Source organism: Leptodactylus fuscus, chromosome 11 (genome assembly GCF_031893055.1).
Source record: "Leptodactylus fuscus isolate aLepFus1 chromosome 11, aLepFus1.hap2, whole genome shotgun sequence".
NCBI lineage: Eukaryota > Metazoa > Chordata > Amphibia > Anura > Leptodactylidae > Leptodactylus > Leptodactylus fuscus.
In genome coordinates, this window is record NC_134275.1 from 53652697 (window position 1) to 53669910 (window position 17214).

The window sequence follows — 17214 nt, forward strand, 5'->3', positions numbered from 1 at the left end:
TTACAAAAATTCAAATAGGGTCCTGACTCTAGTGATGTTCCCTGGGAAAAGTACAGTATATACTCATCCTGAAGACGTAAAACTATATCTCTGGCGCCACCTATAGGCAGCTTCCCTGTAAAACTTGTTTATGGCAGATTTTGCACACATATTAAAGGAGGTAGCCTATCTTTGGTCACCGATTCACCTACTTACTTTCTTAGAGGCATCTTCTTCTATGGGAGGTGGGCAGTCACAGCTATGGCAGCCTCCATGGTGTTATACATTAAAGGCTGTGTAATAAACCATCCCTGCCTTCTCTTTAGGATATCTGGCTGTTATCACTTGGCTCCCTGTTCCAGCAGTTGTCTTGTGCAGTTGCTAACTCTGCAAGATCATATAGATATATCCTCGCAGAGTTAATTGCAGATTGCTGGATCTATATAGTCATATATAGGTTTGAGCAGATCTTGAGATTTCAGGATCATTTTTAAAATCCGATTTCCGATCATTTTCCATCTGAACCTGATCCCGATCCCAATTCTGATCCTAATGCAAGTCAATGGGATTTTTTAATGATCGAAGATTGGATTTTAAAAACGATCCTATTCACTACACAGCATGGATTCCAAAATTTGAAGGCTTCGATTTTTGGACTCCACGCTGTGTAGTGATTAAAAAATCCTGCACAGAACCACTGCCGCTGCTGCTCCCCGTTCTTCTTGGTCCTCTGCTCTCTCATTGACATGCCTTCAGAGCACCGTGCCTCCCAGGCTAGTGTTACTGAAGTTGGGAGTAGGCAGGGCTTGTTGTGGCTTAGCAGAGTGGAGGTGGGTACAAAATGGGGAGACATGAGTGAATCACTCACATCTCTCCTCCCAGTACCTGCTCACACTCTCCTAAGCCACAAATCCTGCCTTCTTCCAGCATCTGTAACACTAGCCTGGCAGACGGGGGTGCGCACAGCGCTCTGAAGGCATGTGAATGAGAGTGGAGAGGACTGAGGAGCGGCAGCAGATCCGTACAGGTAAGTTGAGCAATCGGGATAGGAATTCCGTTCCCAATCTTTTTGTAGGCGAGATCAGAACCCGATCGCAATCGTGAAATTTACTCGATCACCAATTGGGATCTGATCTTTTCTGATCCCGATCGCTCAACCCTAGTCCTATAGTCTCTTTAGGAGACATTGTTCTCTTCTGACCCATGTCTATGACCTTGCACCTGCTTCTCACTAATATGGGGAAACTCCTGTTTGCAAGCTCTCTGATATTTGTTTGTAATCCCAGACCATGTCATTGGGCTTCCCGGAGGTCAGACACTGATCTATAGGGAACTAACTTCTAAAAGCAATAATCCGTTTTCCACTAAGAAAAATTAGTTCATATATTAGCTTCCCATACTTCTAGGAAATGCTATGTTAGCACTGAGGTTACGCCCACATGCTTCATCCAACTAGTATACCTTCTACTTTATTGTGAAGCATGAAATACAACAAGCCTTCCGAATTAAAGCTATACTAGAAAGGATCTAAGTATAAGGATGTACTCCCCTCTCTAATATGGTATAAGAAGGGTTAAGAATGCATTTTTTTCCCCTTTTATGTACCTTAGTGCATTCCCTTAATTATAGGCCCATTATAAGCTGCTGCCGGAGATGGAACCTGTAATCACCGATAATCTGCACGCGGCTACATTAAGGTATAAAATGCGCCATGTGCTCAGCACTCTGCCCCGTATTGCAGGGATGTTACACAGAATAGCAGAGATAACCCCAGCTCTCCGGATAGTCTCCCGCCGGACTATTTTGCAATTTTTACAATGTAATTTCCTCTCAGTTGGGTCTGCTGGAGTGGAGGAGGCTAATTACATTGCAGTCTTTTCTTATTTCAGCCAGAAAATCTTTGAGTCTGTTATCATCCAAATTTATGTCTCAGTGGAACACTTAGAAGTGAATGAAGGAAGAAGCGACGGCGGTTCATGAACGGAAGGCTAATGGTGAAAGTATTGTTGGCCGCTGTTTGGTTTTGCACAAGGGAATTTGTGGGATTTTACTTCTTTTGTTAGGCAGGAAAAACTTAGAATAAAGGGCTTGTCTGCCTAATAGGGAATTCCGGATTAATACGGGGAGTTCCCGGGATCAGGACTCTCATCTATTATCCAGAACGGCTAGAAAAATGTCCTCTCCATATAGTCCTAGTCCAACTGTACAGTATATGGTCTACTGATTTCAGTGCAGTTCTTCATCTCACCTGTGGCGGCGCTGTAGTTGTATATCACTGGAGTCTCAGCTCAAGGGCTGCTTGGCAGGAATGGGAATGGCTTACGTTGCAACATTGTACTTCAAAATGGTGGAGTAAAGTAAGCCCTCGTTCACATCAGCGTTCATATTCCGTCCGGGGAGTCCGCATGAGTACCACCTTGAACGGAATACCGAACGCAACTGCAAGTGGTGTGCCATTGTAAACACATGGACCCCATAGACTATAATGGGGTCCGTGTGCTTGCTGCTAGATTTCCGCAGGGATCATGCAGACAGGAAAGTAGTTCACAATCATGCTGGCAGTGCGCAGCAAGCACACGGACCCCATTATAGTCTATGGGGTCTGTGTGCTTTTACTGCTTTTACTGCACAGCGCTTGCAGTTGTATTCGGTATTCTGTTCCCATGTGGAATCCCTGAATTGAATACTGAACGCAGATGTGAACACCTCCCATTCATTTAGTCAGTAGCCCATCTATTCCTCTAGCTTTTTTTTTTCAGCTAGAGGGAAAATTTGGGCTAGTTCACACGGAGGAATTTTTCACGGATTTGGGGGCCGATTCTGCCCCCGAATCCAGAGCAGAATCCTTCCAATCCGCCCTCCATTCTTTTCAACTAGAGGCAGAGATCACAGCAGGACGCAAAAAAAAGAAGGGTCCTGCTTGTTCTTGCCGCAGATTCCGCCCATGGAGTCCGCGGCTCGAGATACCCTCCAGATTAGGCCCATTCATCTGGACCTAATGAGGAGCGGGATGTTGCGATGGAATGCTGATATACTGCATCAGCATCGCTTCGTGGCTAGCCGCATGAAAAACGGTGGCTGAAAAAGAAGGGGAATTTCCACTTTTCACATTTTCCGCCGTGGGAACAGACCCAAAAAAGCAACAGAATCGACACCAGAAACTGCATCAAAAACCGCAGAGTGAATTTTCCAAGTCCGTATAGTGTGTTGGAACGAAAAAACGTCACCTAAAAATGCTTCAAAAACCACATTGTGTAAAAAATTGCGGCAAAAATCATTTCCTAATTCCTGCTTGCAAAAAAGTCCACGCGAACATGTCCGAAACAAACTAATTTAGTAAGACGAAAGTTTTTAGTGGAATACCTAAAGTATCACCCGGCATGAGCCACTTGGTGCCCGTTCAGATCGGTCTGGCTCCACACTAGTACAGTATTAGGCAGGATTAGTACATCTGCCCCTCGTGTTCCCTGCATTCGCGGTCTGATAATGAGTTCTGGTTAATTTTATCTTCATGTAACACTTTGGCAGATATTTGTGCTGTGTCTCTCCAGCAGACGGATCCAGCGTCATGTAGTTCACACTCATAGCATGGGTGTTTGTGGCAGGAAAGAGTTTTGTTTGCAACATTTGGATATTTTTAACTTTAAAGTAAATGTCCACCATAAGTCATCATTATGTTAGTGCGACAGTCCCTTTATTTTCAGGATCGGAGGGGGTCTCTGAGGTTGGGTATGAAGTGATAACATGTCCTCTCAATCTGCTGTTACTTTATGTGACGATGACCTGGAAAGTACTTGAAAGGGTCTGTCCGCACATCAGGTTCATAGAAATGGTTAGTAACTGCTATTGTAAATGGCTTTCCATACAAAAATATACCCTTTACATCTCTTTCTTTACTGTGCCACCACTAATCTAAACATAAATACAGCAAGTTATACCAGTTATTCTCCTTCCCCCTCTGGAAGCTCTATATATAGTTTCTATCTAGTCTCCTTCCCCCTTTAATACCTATACATAAATAACTATTTAAATACTCATTTAGTCTTCTTAGCGCTCTGGCAGCTGTATATTTCATCCCATTAAATTCCCATCCAGTTTCCTTCCCCCTCTGGCAAGTGTACATATATTCCTCTGTATATTCCCAGTCTTCTTCTGCCTCTGGCATCTGCATATATAGTCAGAGTAAGTTCCCATCCAGTTTCCTTCCCCCTCTGGCAACTGTACATTAGTGTTGAGCCAATCATGAGAATTCAAGATCGATTTTAGAATCCGATTTCCGATCATTTTCCAGCTAATCTCAATTGCGAAATTTGCTCGATCGCCGATCGGGATCCAATCTTTCCTGATCCCGATAGCTCAACCCTAGTCAATGCTTCTCTATGGGAAAAGTGACTTTTAGGGTGGAGCCGATCTTGAGATTTCAAAATCCGATTTCCAATCATTTTCCAGCCGATTCCAATCGTGATTGTGAAATTTGCTCAATCGCCAATCGGGATCCGATCTTTTCCGATCCTGATTGCCCAACCCCGCTGTACATACATTCCCCTGAACATTTGCAGATTGTTTCTTGGACCCAGTTTTTCTGGCAACTGTACATGTATTCCCTTGTATATTCCTATTTACAACCAATAGTGGTGACTATAGTCCCCTGTAAATTCTCAATCTCCATCTGGCAACTGTGAATATGATATCGAATAATTTCCATAGTCAGTCTCCTTCCCACTCTGGCAACTATAAATATAATCCCAGTAAGCTCCCAGTCTGTCTCCTCCCTCTGGCTGTTAATAACTTCTCCCGTATGTTCCCACTCAGTCTCCTTCCTCATCTGGCAGCTGCAAAGATATTAAACTGTAAATTACCAGTCAGCCTCCTTCCTCCTCTGGCAGCTGAAAACACAATTCCAATTAAGTTTCCCCCAGTCCCCTTACATATAGTCACCAATAAGATAATGGTTGTATCTTGGAGTCTACAGCAGTGAAAATAAATACTACCTATTTGCTCTCAAGTCAATCCTCAAAATAAGAGTCCTGAGCTTTGCTCCATAGCAATCGGAAAATAAGCTACATCATAAACTCTTCCCTGCTACACCTGACAATCCTACCACCACTACATCTGACAACCTCAGCTCTGCTACAACACATGACACAGACATTTTTCATGTTTGTGTTTCCGTTTTTTACTGCTTACATAAACATATGAGGGCTTGACTTGCGCATGGCGACTAGTACAGCGATATGGTACCATTTATTATTCTCTACAATCTACTGCAAAGTGCGAACAAAATAACGAATGAGGTGGAATTGAGAAAAATGCAATGCCGGTACGAGTGAGCCAGTAGTCATGTGAGGAGCCAATGTCACAACACTTCCATGTACCCATAATGATGGGATGAGCAGCAGACGCCTCTCGGGAGCTCATGAGAGGTGGGAATGGATGTTTAATATGTCCGCATCTCTGTTATTATACGCTGGGAGACCCTGACAGACCGACAACCCCCTAGTATGTGGCATAATACTTTGTGCAGGGGCCATTGTGGGGCATAATCTACCCCTGCCCCATAGTGGCCCCTGTGCAAAGTATTATACCACAAGAGCCCATAGGGGCGCTTGCTCAAATTGCCCCATATTATGGGCCATAGTGGCCCTTGCACAAAGTATTATTTATGCTGCCACATTGTGGGCACCCCCATGAACAATTATTATACTCTGGGGTCTTTTCAGACTCCAGAGTATAATAATCAGAGACCCAGGACCCAGAGAAGATGCAAAAACAATGTTACGGTACTTACCTCTCCTTGGCTCTCTGGCACACTCCTCGACCAGATGCCTGTCGGTTATTTCACGGGACGTCACGTGAGCAGGGAGGGGCTTGTGTTGCGACTCAGAAGGACACAAGCCCCAGCCCACGTGACATCTGGGATGTCACCAAAGTAGGAATGAAGCCTGCCGGAGCTGGGAGAGGTAAGTAGCAGCTTGTATTATGTTCCGCATTGTGGGTCCGAAAATTTCTTAGTTTGTACCCTATAAATTATACGGTATAAACTAGGAAATTACACCAGAATGCTGACAGACTTTTCTTAAATTATGCCAGAACTGAGTTCTGGCCCAATTAAACCACTGAGTGTAGAGGCGCAGGTGGTCTCTAATGCAGGACCCCATATTTGGAATTCTCCTTTATGCTATGTTGACACCTGCATTTGGGTTTCCGTTCTTTGGGACCTGAAAAAATCATCACTTATAACCGATAGTCCCCCCCCCATAAATCCCCCTCGGCCACCCCATAAATCCCCCATCCGTCTCCCTCCTGTATATGTCTCCTCCCCATGACCTCAGCTGGTGAATAATCTGCAGCCTCTCATATATATAAGATACCATATTCCCCTGTAATATAGCAGATAATAATGGGCAGCTCTAGGAGCGCCACCGTCGAATATGTCGAACAGGCGGTACATGGCACAGTGGCGCCCCCCTCCTGACTTATGTCTCTTTTATATCAAAATAAATTTTGAAAACCAGTTGGAGCGAAGGGAAAATGTTTATATAGAAGGGAGAAGGAGCCAAGAAGGAGCTGTGTTCAGGTCCACAGATGGCTGACCTCTCCGCACTGCATAAATATTATACAATTACCCAAATTACTGCAAAGTGATGGAAGGAAGCCAGGAGCAGCGAAAGGAGCCGGAGCGGCGGCGGAGGCAGCATTGTCATCTGCAAGACGTACAGCATTATAAACACATCTGACTGCACAAACTTCACTTTCAAGGATATTTCAACTTTAGCTTTTGTTTTCAAGCCATAACTCTGCGCTGCCAGCTGAAGGAAGAGCAGTGACAGGTGGCACCTCCAAAAACTGACAGCTCAGGCAGATGACAGCTATTCCTCCTGACTCTTCAGGCACTTGCACACTCAGCTCAAGCATGCATGTGTTTTTAGTGGAATAAGTCACTGCCAGACTCCTCTTGTGAACAAATGAATTGGTCATACCATATGCTACTGGCTCCCTCCTTCTTCACCCCAACGTCATTTGTTGAGAGAGTGTCCTGACACCCCCAGACATATTCAGATTCCAAAGAGTCAAAGCATTTGGCAAGGACAAGTACAGTCATGGCCAAAAGTTTTGAGAATGATACAAATATTAATTTTTACAAAGTCTACTGCTTCAGTTTTTCTAATGGCAATTTGCATATACTCCAGAATGTTATAAAGAGTGATCAGCTTAACAGCAATTACTTACAAAGTCAATATTTGCCTAGAAAATGAACTTTATCCCCCAAAACACATTTCAACATCATTGCAGCCCTGCCTCAAAAGGACCAGCTTACATCCTTTCAGTGATTTCTCCATTAACACAGGTGTGGGTGTTGATGAGGACAGGGCTGGAGATCAATCTGTCATGATTAAGTAAGAATGACATCACTGGACACTTTAAAAGGAGGCTGGTGCTTGGCATCATTGTTTCTCTTCTGTTAACCATGGTTATCTCTAAAGAAACATGTGCCATCATCATTGCACTGCACAAAACTGGCCTAACAGGGAAGAGTATCGCAGTTAGAAAGATTGCACCTCAGTCAACAATCTATCGCATCATCAAGAACTTCAAGGAGAGAGGTTCCATTGTTGGCAAAAAAGCTCCAGGGTGCCCAAGAAAGACCAGCAAGTGCCAGGACCATCTCTTAAAAGTGTTTCAGCTGTGGGATCGGGCTACCAGCAGTGCAGAGCTTGCTGAGGAATGGCAGCAGGCAGGTGTGAGTGCATCTGCATGCACTGTGAGGCAGAGACTCTTGGAGCAAGGCCTGGTCTCAAGGCATAGATACTTCTGGACCAAAAATATCATACAGGAGATTAAAAATAACAATAATAATAATAATCATAAACCTAATTTTTTCCTTTCTGTTTAATAAATGAGTTCTTTGCAAGAACACGCTCCCGATCCCCCAGAATCGGAATGACTCTCCCGTCAGTCTTGGCTGTCACGCTGATCTTATCTACAGGGAGATAAAGTCATATTTTACATTCACCATCAACTATTGACCTTGAATGTCAATCTCCTTTTTAAAATTCCAGAATCCAATCCATTTTAACCATATGGCCTCGCAGCCCTCGCTGGGACATTGTCAATATGTCTGTCAGGGTTGTCCCGTGTCACAAAATTGCAATTAACATTTAAAGAATCTGAAATATGCAGAAAGTCACAATTTGCATTTCACTTGTCAAATATGTGATAAAATATACAAGAAAGTGAAAGGTAAGCAAGAAAATGTCTCGTGTCGCGTTCTAAGGAAATGTAGGTGGCCCAAATGTTTTTCGCAGGATCTCCAAGAAAGTTTTTTTTTTCCCTTCTCATATCTTGACCTTGGAGTCGTGTGTATAGGATATTATTGGAAAGAGGGCTGGTCCATCTAATATCTCCTCTGTCAGTCTTATTGCATAAGTCATCTTATTATTTTATGAGACATAGGGGGGAGGGAGACGGTGACTGACTTAGGGAACTATGACTGGCAGGGGATTACAATATTTGCTATCTTTGCACCGCTATTGGGCTACCATATGACTGACATGTAAAGTTATTAATAGGGGCACAATTTTACATTTTTTCTCCCAAGAAATTGTCTCTATAATGCGCTATGCACTCAATACTGAAATAAGTAGACCGCACGTCAAGGGAGCCTTTAAGTTGTCGCCCCCGGTGAGCAGTCTTAAAGCGCACCTCCAATTCTAAAAAAAAAAAAACTTTTTATAAATGTATAGTACAGGTGGATATAAGAAACTTTGTAATTTATCTTATTAAATACATCTGTTTCCTTCTCCACTTATTAGGCTGCTGTCTTCTACCTTATTTGATCTCAGACTGTTTACCCTTCACAATCCCCTTTCCATAGACTTCTATAACAAAACACAATTTGCCTGATACGTGGAGAAAGAAATAGATTTCTTTGATAAGATAAATCACAAAGTTTCTTATGAATAAACTTTCTTATGAAAAGTGATTTTGCAGTTTTAGGTACACTTTATGGCTCCAGTATTGTGCGGCATGGTGGCGTACACAGGACGATCAGGAGCTGTATAGAGGCCACGGGTCCACGAGCCCCACAAACATCACTATCATTATACTCTTTGCAGACCCCTGAGTATAATGGTCGGATGGCCGGGGAAGTGAGGGAACATAAAAAACACTGCTACCCCTCCTGGGGGTCTGTTTAGTGACATCACAGATGTCATGCAGACCAGGCCGGCATCCTTATGGGTCGTGACACAGCCCTGTCTCACATGATGTGTGGTCCAACATTAAAGATTGCTGAAAGCAGCGAGGGGCCACTATGAGGCATAATAGTGTATGTAGGGGCCGCTATGGGACATAATACTGTGTGCAGGGCTCACTATAGGACATAATACTGTGTGCAAGGGCCACTATGGGACATAATACTGTGTGCAGGGCTCACTATGGGACATAATCCTGTGTGCAGGGCTCACTATGGGGCATAATACTGTGTGCAGGGGCCACTATGGGACATAATACTGTGTGCAAGGGCCACTATGGGGCATAATACTGTGTGCAGGGCTCACTATGGGGGATAATACTGTGTGCAGGGCTCACTATGGGACATAATACTGTGTGCAGGGCTCACTATGGGACATAATACTGTGTGCAGGGCCACTATGGGACATAATACTGTGTGCAAGGGCCACTATGGGACATAATACTGTGTGCAGGGGCCACTATGGGACATAATACTGTGTGCAAGGGCCACTATGGGGCATAATACTGTGTGCAGGGCTCACTATGGGGCATAATACTGTGTGCAGGAGCCACTATGGGACATAATACTGTGTGCAGGGGCCACTATGGGACATAATACTGTGTGCAGGGCTCACTATGGGGCATAATACTGTGTGCAGGTCTCACTATGGGACATAATACTGTGTGCAGGGGCCACTATGGGACATAATACTGTGTGCAAGGGCCACTATGGGGCATAATACTGTGTGTGGGGCTCACTATGGGGCATAATACTGTGTGCAGGAGCCACTATGGGACATAATACTGTGTGCAGGGGCCACTATGGGACATAATACTGTGTGCAGGGGCCACTATGGGACATAATACTGTGTGCAGGGCTCACTATGGGGCATAATACTGTGTGCAGGAGCCACTATGGGACATAATACTGTGTGCAGGGGCCACTATGGGACATAATACTGTGTGCAGGGGCCACTATGGGGCATAATACTGTGTGCAGGGCTCACTATGGGGAATAATACTGTGTGCAAGGGCCACTATGGGACACAATACTGTGTGCAGGGGCCACTATGGGACATAATACTGTGTGCATGGCTCACTATAGGGCATAATACTATGTGCAGGGGCCACTATGGGGCATAATACTATGTGTAGGGGCCACTATAGGGCATAATACTATGTGCAGGGACCACTATGGGACATACTACTGTGTGTGCAGGGGCCACTATTGGGCATAATACTGTGTGCAGGGGCTACTATAGGGCATAATACTGTGTGCAGGGGTCACTATTGGGCATAATACTGTGTGCAGGGGCCACTATGGGGAATAATACTGTGTGCAGGGGCCACTATGGGACATAATACTGTGTGTGCAGGGGACACTATGGGGCATAATACTGTGTGCAGGGGCCACTATGGGGCATAATACTGTGTGCAGGGGCCACTATGGGACATAATACTGTGTGCAGGGGCCACTATGGGGAATAATACTGTGTGCAGGGGCCACTGTAGGGCATAATACTGTGTGCAGGGGCCACTATGGGGCATAATACTGTGTGCAAGGGCCACTATGGGACATAATACTGTGTGTGCAGGGGCCACTATGGGACATAATACTGTGTGTGCAGGGGCCACTATGGTGCATAATACTGTGTGCAAGGGCCACTATGGGGAATAATACTGTGTGCAGGGGCCACTATGGGGCATAATACTGTGTGCAGGGGCCACTATGGGACATAATACTGTGTGCAGGAGCGACTAATGGACATAATACTGTGTGCATGGGCAACTATTGGGCATAAAACTGTGTGCAAGGGCCACTATGGGGAATAATACTGTGTGCAGAGGCCACTATGGGGCATAATACTGTGTGTAGGGGCCACTATGGGGCATAATACTGTGTTCAGGGGCCACTATGGGGCATAATACTGTGTGCAGGGGCCACTATGGGGTATAATACTGTGTGCAGGAATGTGGTTACGTCACTAGTATAAGGTATAGAGTCTTTAAAGTGTACTATGCTAAATCCTCAAAATTATATTATGGGGGCAAAGGCTATCTATAGTTATATAACAAAATCTGGTTATCTGCTGTCATAGCCTAGCCATGTAGAGGAATGGTGAGAGGTGAGTTATATGCTTAGACATGTTAGTCAGACACCAGCGCTGTATCCGGCTGTAGTTTTCTTGACTAATCTCTGCCTGTTCACCAGGATTCCTCCTCACATCTTCCTCTCATCCTTTCATTACAAGTTGCTTCCGTCTACAAGATCACCTCTCTCTGGATGTTTGTCCTTAATCACACCATCCCTTGTATATTTTCCCTATTGCTATACCAGAAAATCCCACCAGAGGGCAGTGTATAGTTGACCACTCATGACCAGGTATTGCTCCAATCACTCAGATCACTGGATTTTCCTATCTCATGTGGACTCCGACTCAAAACAAATAAATAAATAAAAATAAAAAATATTATATATGGGTAGGGCTTCTCTAATACATTGGTCATTCAGTGTATATATACAGTCCTATGAAAAAGTTTGGGCACCCCTATTAATCTTAATCATTTTTAGTTCTAAATATTTTGGTGTTTGCAACAGCCATTTCAGTTTGATATATCTAATAACTGATGGACACAGTAATATTTCAGGATTGAAATGAGGTTTATTGTACTAACAGAAAATGCGCAATATGCATTAAACCAAAATTTGAACGGTGCAAAAGTATGGGCACCCTTATCATTTTATTGATTTGAATACTCCTAACTACTTTTTACTGACTTACTGAAGCACAAAATTGGTTTTGTAACCTCAGTGAGCTTTGAACTTCATAGCCAGATGTATCCAATCATAAGAAAAGGTATTTAAGGTGGCCAATTGCAAGTTGATCTCCTATTTGAATCTCCTCTGAAGAGTGGCATCATGGGCTACTCAAAACAACTCTCAAATGATCTGAAAACAAAGATTGTTCAACATAGTTGTTCAGCGGAAGGATACAAAAAGCTGTCTCAGAGATTTAACCTGTCAGTTTCCACTGTGAGGAACATAGTAAGGAAATGGAAGACCACAGGGACAGTTCTTGTTAAGCCCAGAAGTGGCAGGCCAAGAAAAATATCAGAAAGGCAGAGAAGAAGAATGGTGAGAACAGTCAAGGACAATCCACAGACCACCTCCAAAGAGCTGCAGCATCATCTTACTGCAGATGGTGTCACTGTGCATCGGTCAACTATACAGCGCACTTTGCACAAATAGAAGCTGTATGGGAGAGTGATGAGAAAGAAGCCGTTTCTGCACGTACGCCACAAATAGAGTTGCCTGAGGTATGAAAAAGCACATTTGGACAAGGCAGCTTCATTTTGGAAACAAAAATTGAGTTGTTTGGTTATAAAAAAAGGCGTTATGCATGGCGTCCAAAAAGAAACAGCATTCCAAGAAAAACACTTGCTACCCACTGTAAAATTTGGTGGAGGTTCCATCATGCTTTGGGGCTGTGTGGCCAATGCCGGCATCGGGAATCTTGTTAAAGTTGAGGGTCGCATGGATTCCACTCAGTATCAGAAGATTCTTGAGAATAATGTTCAAGAATCAGTGACGAAGTTGAAGTTACGCCGGGGATGGATATTTCAGCAAGACAATGATCCAAAACACCGCTCCAAATCCTCAGGCATTCATGCAGAGGAACAATTACAATGTTCTGGAATGGCCATCCCAGTCCCCAGACCTGAATATCAGTGAACATCTGTGGGATGATTTGAAGCGGGCTGTCCATGCTCGGCGACCATCTAACTTAACTGAACTTGAATTGTTTGTCCAAAATACCTTTATCCAGGATCCAGGAACTGATTAAAAGCTACAGGAAGCGACTAGAGGCTGTTATCTTTGCAAAAGGAGGATGTACTAAATATTAATGTCACTTTTCTGTTGAGGTGCCCATACTTTTGCACCGGTCAAATTTTGGTTTAATGCATATTGCGCATTTTCTGTTAGTACAATAAACCTCATTTCAATCCTGAAATATTACTGTGTCCATCAGTTATTAGATATATCAAACTGAAATGGCTGCTGCAAATACCAAAATATTTAGAACTAAAAATGATTAAGATTAATAGGGGTGCCCAAACTTTTTCATAGGACTGTAGATAATAGATTAAATAGATAGATAGATAGATAGATAGATAGGAGATAGATAGATAGATAGATAGATAGATACGAGATAGATGATAGATAGATAGATAGATAGATAGATAGATAGATAGATAGATAGATGATAGATAGATAGATAGATAGATAGATAGATAGATAGATAGAAGATAGATAGATAGATAGATACGAGATAGATGATAGATAGATAGATAGATAGATAGATAGATGATAGATAGATAGATAGATAGATAGATAGATAGATGATAGATAGATAGATAGATAGATAGATAGATAGATAGATAGATAGATAGATATAGATATATAAGGGTAGGGGGTCTCTAATAAAGTGTCCTTTCAAAGTTTCCATTTTTCTATACATAAAGTTTTGCTCAGGTTTTCCCGTGTGTTACATTATTTTCGTCTCTTGACTTCTTTTTTTGTGAAATACTTTCAGAACTTTTTTTTTCCCACTTTTATGCAACAAGCTTGAGAAGTGATTTATGTATTAAATATTGAACATTTATTTCTTCTGAAATGTTCCCTGGGATATTCTCCACTTATTTATCTTTCCTTTAAATAGATAAATGAGTCTCAGAAGAGATTCACACGGCTGATTTATTTTGGCACTTCATGTTATACGGCATGCGAGGAGGCATACACGTATCAATTAATTCCCAATACAGATATGCAGATTGTGACAGCCATCTGCCCGCACATCACTTTCTTCTCCTAATTCACCAGACTAAAAATTAACAGTGACACAGAAAAGCGGGGCAAAAATAATAACAAAAATAACAGTAAAGATAATAATATAATAACAATCATGGAAAGAGGAAACCATTTATAACAAAGAAATATCTATCTATCTATCTATCTATCTATCTATCTATCTATCTATCTCCTATCTATCTATCTATCTATCTATCTATCTTTCTATCTATCTCCTATCTATCTATCTATCTATCTATCTATCTATCTCCTATCTATCTATCTATCTATCTATCTATCTTCTATCAATCTCATATCTATCTATCTATATATCTATCTATCTATCTATCTATCTATCTATCTATCTATCTATCTCCTATCTATCTATCTATCTATCTATCTATCTATCTATCTCATATCTATCTATCTTCTATCAATCTCATATCTATCATCTATCTCCTATCTATCTATCTATCTATCTTCTATCAATCTCATATCTATCTATCTATCTATCTATCTATCTATCTATCTATCTATCATTATATATGATTCACTACAGATGTCACCCATTGAAGAGGTGAAATCCATTGTTATGACCATGTTTCCATGCCTCTGTGACCACGTTCCAGTCCATCCATGTTGCAGCCTTTTTCCTTTGACCATGTTTCAGTCTTGTTCTTATCACCATGTTCCAGTTGTTAGATAATTGCTAGATAAGCAATTCCTCAGTAGCTACTGGTGAAACCTGGGAGGAAGGGAACGCGAAAACAGTGAGTCCTAAGCTGAACCCTCCCCTGTCCCTGTCTACTTGCTTCACCAACCCTAGGCGGTAGGAGACACCTGGGCGACAGTCCTGTCATATGATAAAAATGATGACACAGAACTCAGACAAAACAAACAACAACAACAAAAGGGAGGTTAGCTAGCCAAGGGGTCGATACCAGTCAAGCAGCACAGCACAGAATCAGAATCCAAGAGAATAGTCAAAGATAAAGCCAGAGGTCAGAAATATGTATAGAGATAATAAACAGAGAAAACCAGGACATACAAAAGGCTGTAGCAAGCGCCAAGGTGAATGTGAGCAAACAATAAATAGGAAGGAAGAACCACAGACTTGAGTAGAAGATAGGCTGTCAATCACACAAGTAAGGTTAACATTAACTATTAGAGGAGCAGATGAAAGAGATGGGTGTGGTAGAAAAATCAATTACATAGGTGAGGAAATAGGACAGTGTTCATAGCTGGACATGCCTACTGCACTGTAGCATGTGGCTAGAGGATGGCGACGAAGCACGAAGTGGCAAGGATGTTATATCAGTCTTGTTCCTATGACCATGTTCCAGTCTTGTTCTTATCATCATGTTCCAATCTTGTTCCTAGGTTCCAGTCTTACTCCTTAGACTATATTCCAATCTTGTTCTTATGACCATGTTGCCGTTTTCTTCCTTTGAACATGTTTCAGTCGTGTTCATATGTTCCAGTCTTGTTCCTTTGACCATGTTCCAGTCTTGTTTCTTTGAGCATGTTCCAGTCTTGTTCCTTTGCCTGGTGCAGTCTTGCTCCTATGCACAAGTTCCATTCCATCTTCTCCAGTCTGTTCTCGATGTTGGTGGTCATGGTCTTTCTTGTTTCATTCTCCACTGTTCATCTTGTGTTGCTCCATCTTCGGTGCTGTGTCCAGCTGTAGACTGGTGACTATGCTGGAGGTCATACCTGCCGCTAAGTCCACAAGTCTATAGAAGGTATAAGGGTGAAAGCAAAGCATTGCTTTAGCGACACAATCTAATGTACTTTTTTTTTTGTCTCAAGCCATGTAACATTACTGTAAGTGGAAATATGAATACTTGTTTATTGAGTGAATCTAAAATAAAGTAAGATTTTAACGTAACAGAAACTTTTTGAGTTCATGTGAATATTGTCCATGTTAGACAACCCCCAGTTTACAGCTAGAGATGGGAGAACCTCACGAGATTTGTGACGTCCATCGGACTGTTTCATTATGGGGTCTTCCGATTCTGGATGATAATAAGCAGAGGCCAATGGGAGGAGCAGGAATATAATAAACACTGATATTCACCTTCCCTCAACTTTTCTAGGCTTCCAAACAGAGTTTGGTGTTCACTCAGTCCTCTTTGGTCATATTCCGGCCTCTTCTGGACATCTGGGTGACATCCTGGGCTCAGGACAGCTGAGGCTAGTGATTGGGTCTCAGTGGTCATGTAGGGGGTACTGATGTCACAGCGCTTTTATGTAAGGGAAATGTCTGGCCTCAGTGGTCCCAGGGGTCCATGACATCACCCAAGAGGATGGAAGACACTGGGTGATGACCAAAGAGAACCATGAAGGAGAGGTAAGGGAAAGAGGGAGAGGTGAGTTAAGGGGAGTATCAGTGTTTGTTAGGTCTCCGCATCTCCTTTGAACCTCTGAATGGTCGGAAGTGACCCTAGAGTGCAATAGTGATTGTCAAACCCAAAAGTTTTGGAAAATTTGTAACACATCTGGTTTGCTACAAACTCATTCACTTATCTCTATTGGCATTTCCCTCAGGACTTCACAGTACACTATGGTGACCATTGCCTTTAAGATACTTAACACATCTAGTGCCCTACAAGCAGGTATACAGAACGGAACAAAAGCGGGAAGAAATGTCACAAAAGACTCACCATTTAGCTTGATAGGAAATCTAGCGACATCGAAGCCGTAACGTATTTCGCCAACATTTCACATTAACATTTATATAAGTGTTTTCCTATCTCCTCTGGTATCAAAACTATGTAAAATACTGAATTAAGTCAAGCAGTTGCTCCAGTAAAATATTTATACATATACTTTCCAATCTGTCCTGTCTATCCTGAGGCGCAACAGAAGCCGGCCTGGAAATCCCTATCCCTGATATGTTAAATCACCAATTGTTGCTGATATCTTTCCTCGGCATGTTTTGCCTGTTTACCCTGTAGGACATAGCGAAATATGCAAGAAAATATGGACAGACACAAGAACAAATATTAATTGGAGGAAATGCTCGATTCCTTCAGATGAATTAAGCATTTTGGATTTTCCCCTTTGCTCGGCTCAGACGCTTATCGTATAAAATCCACATATTGGAATCCTTAGGAGCCACATGATTATTTCCCATACTATGAATTTACAAT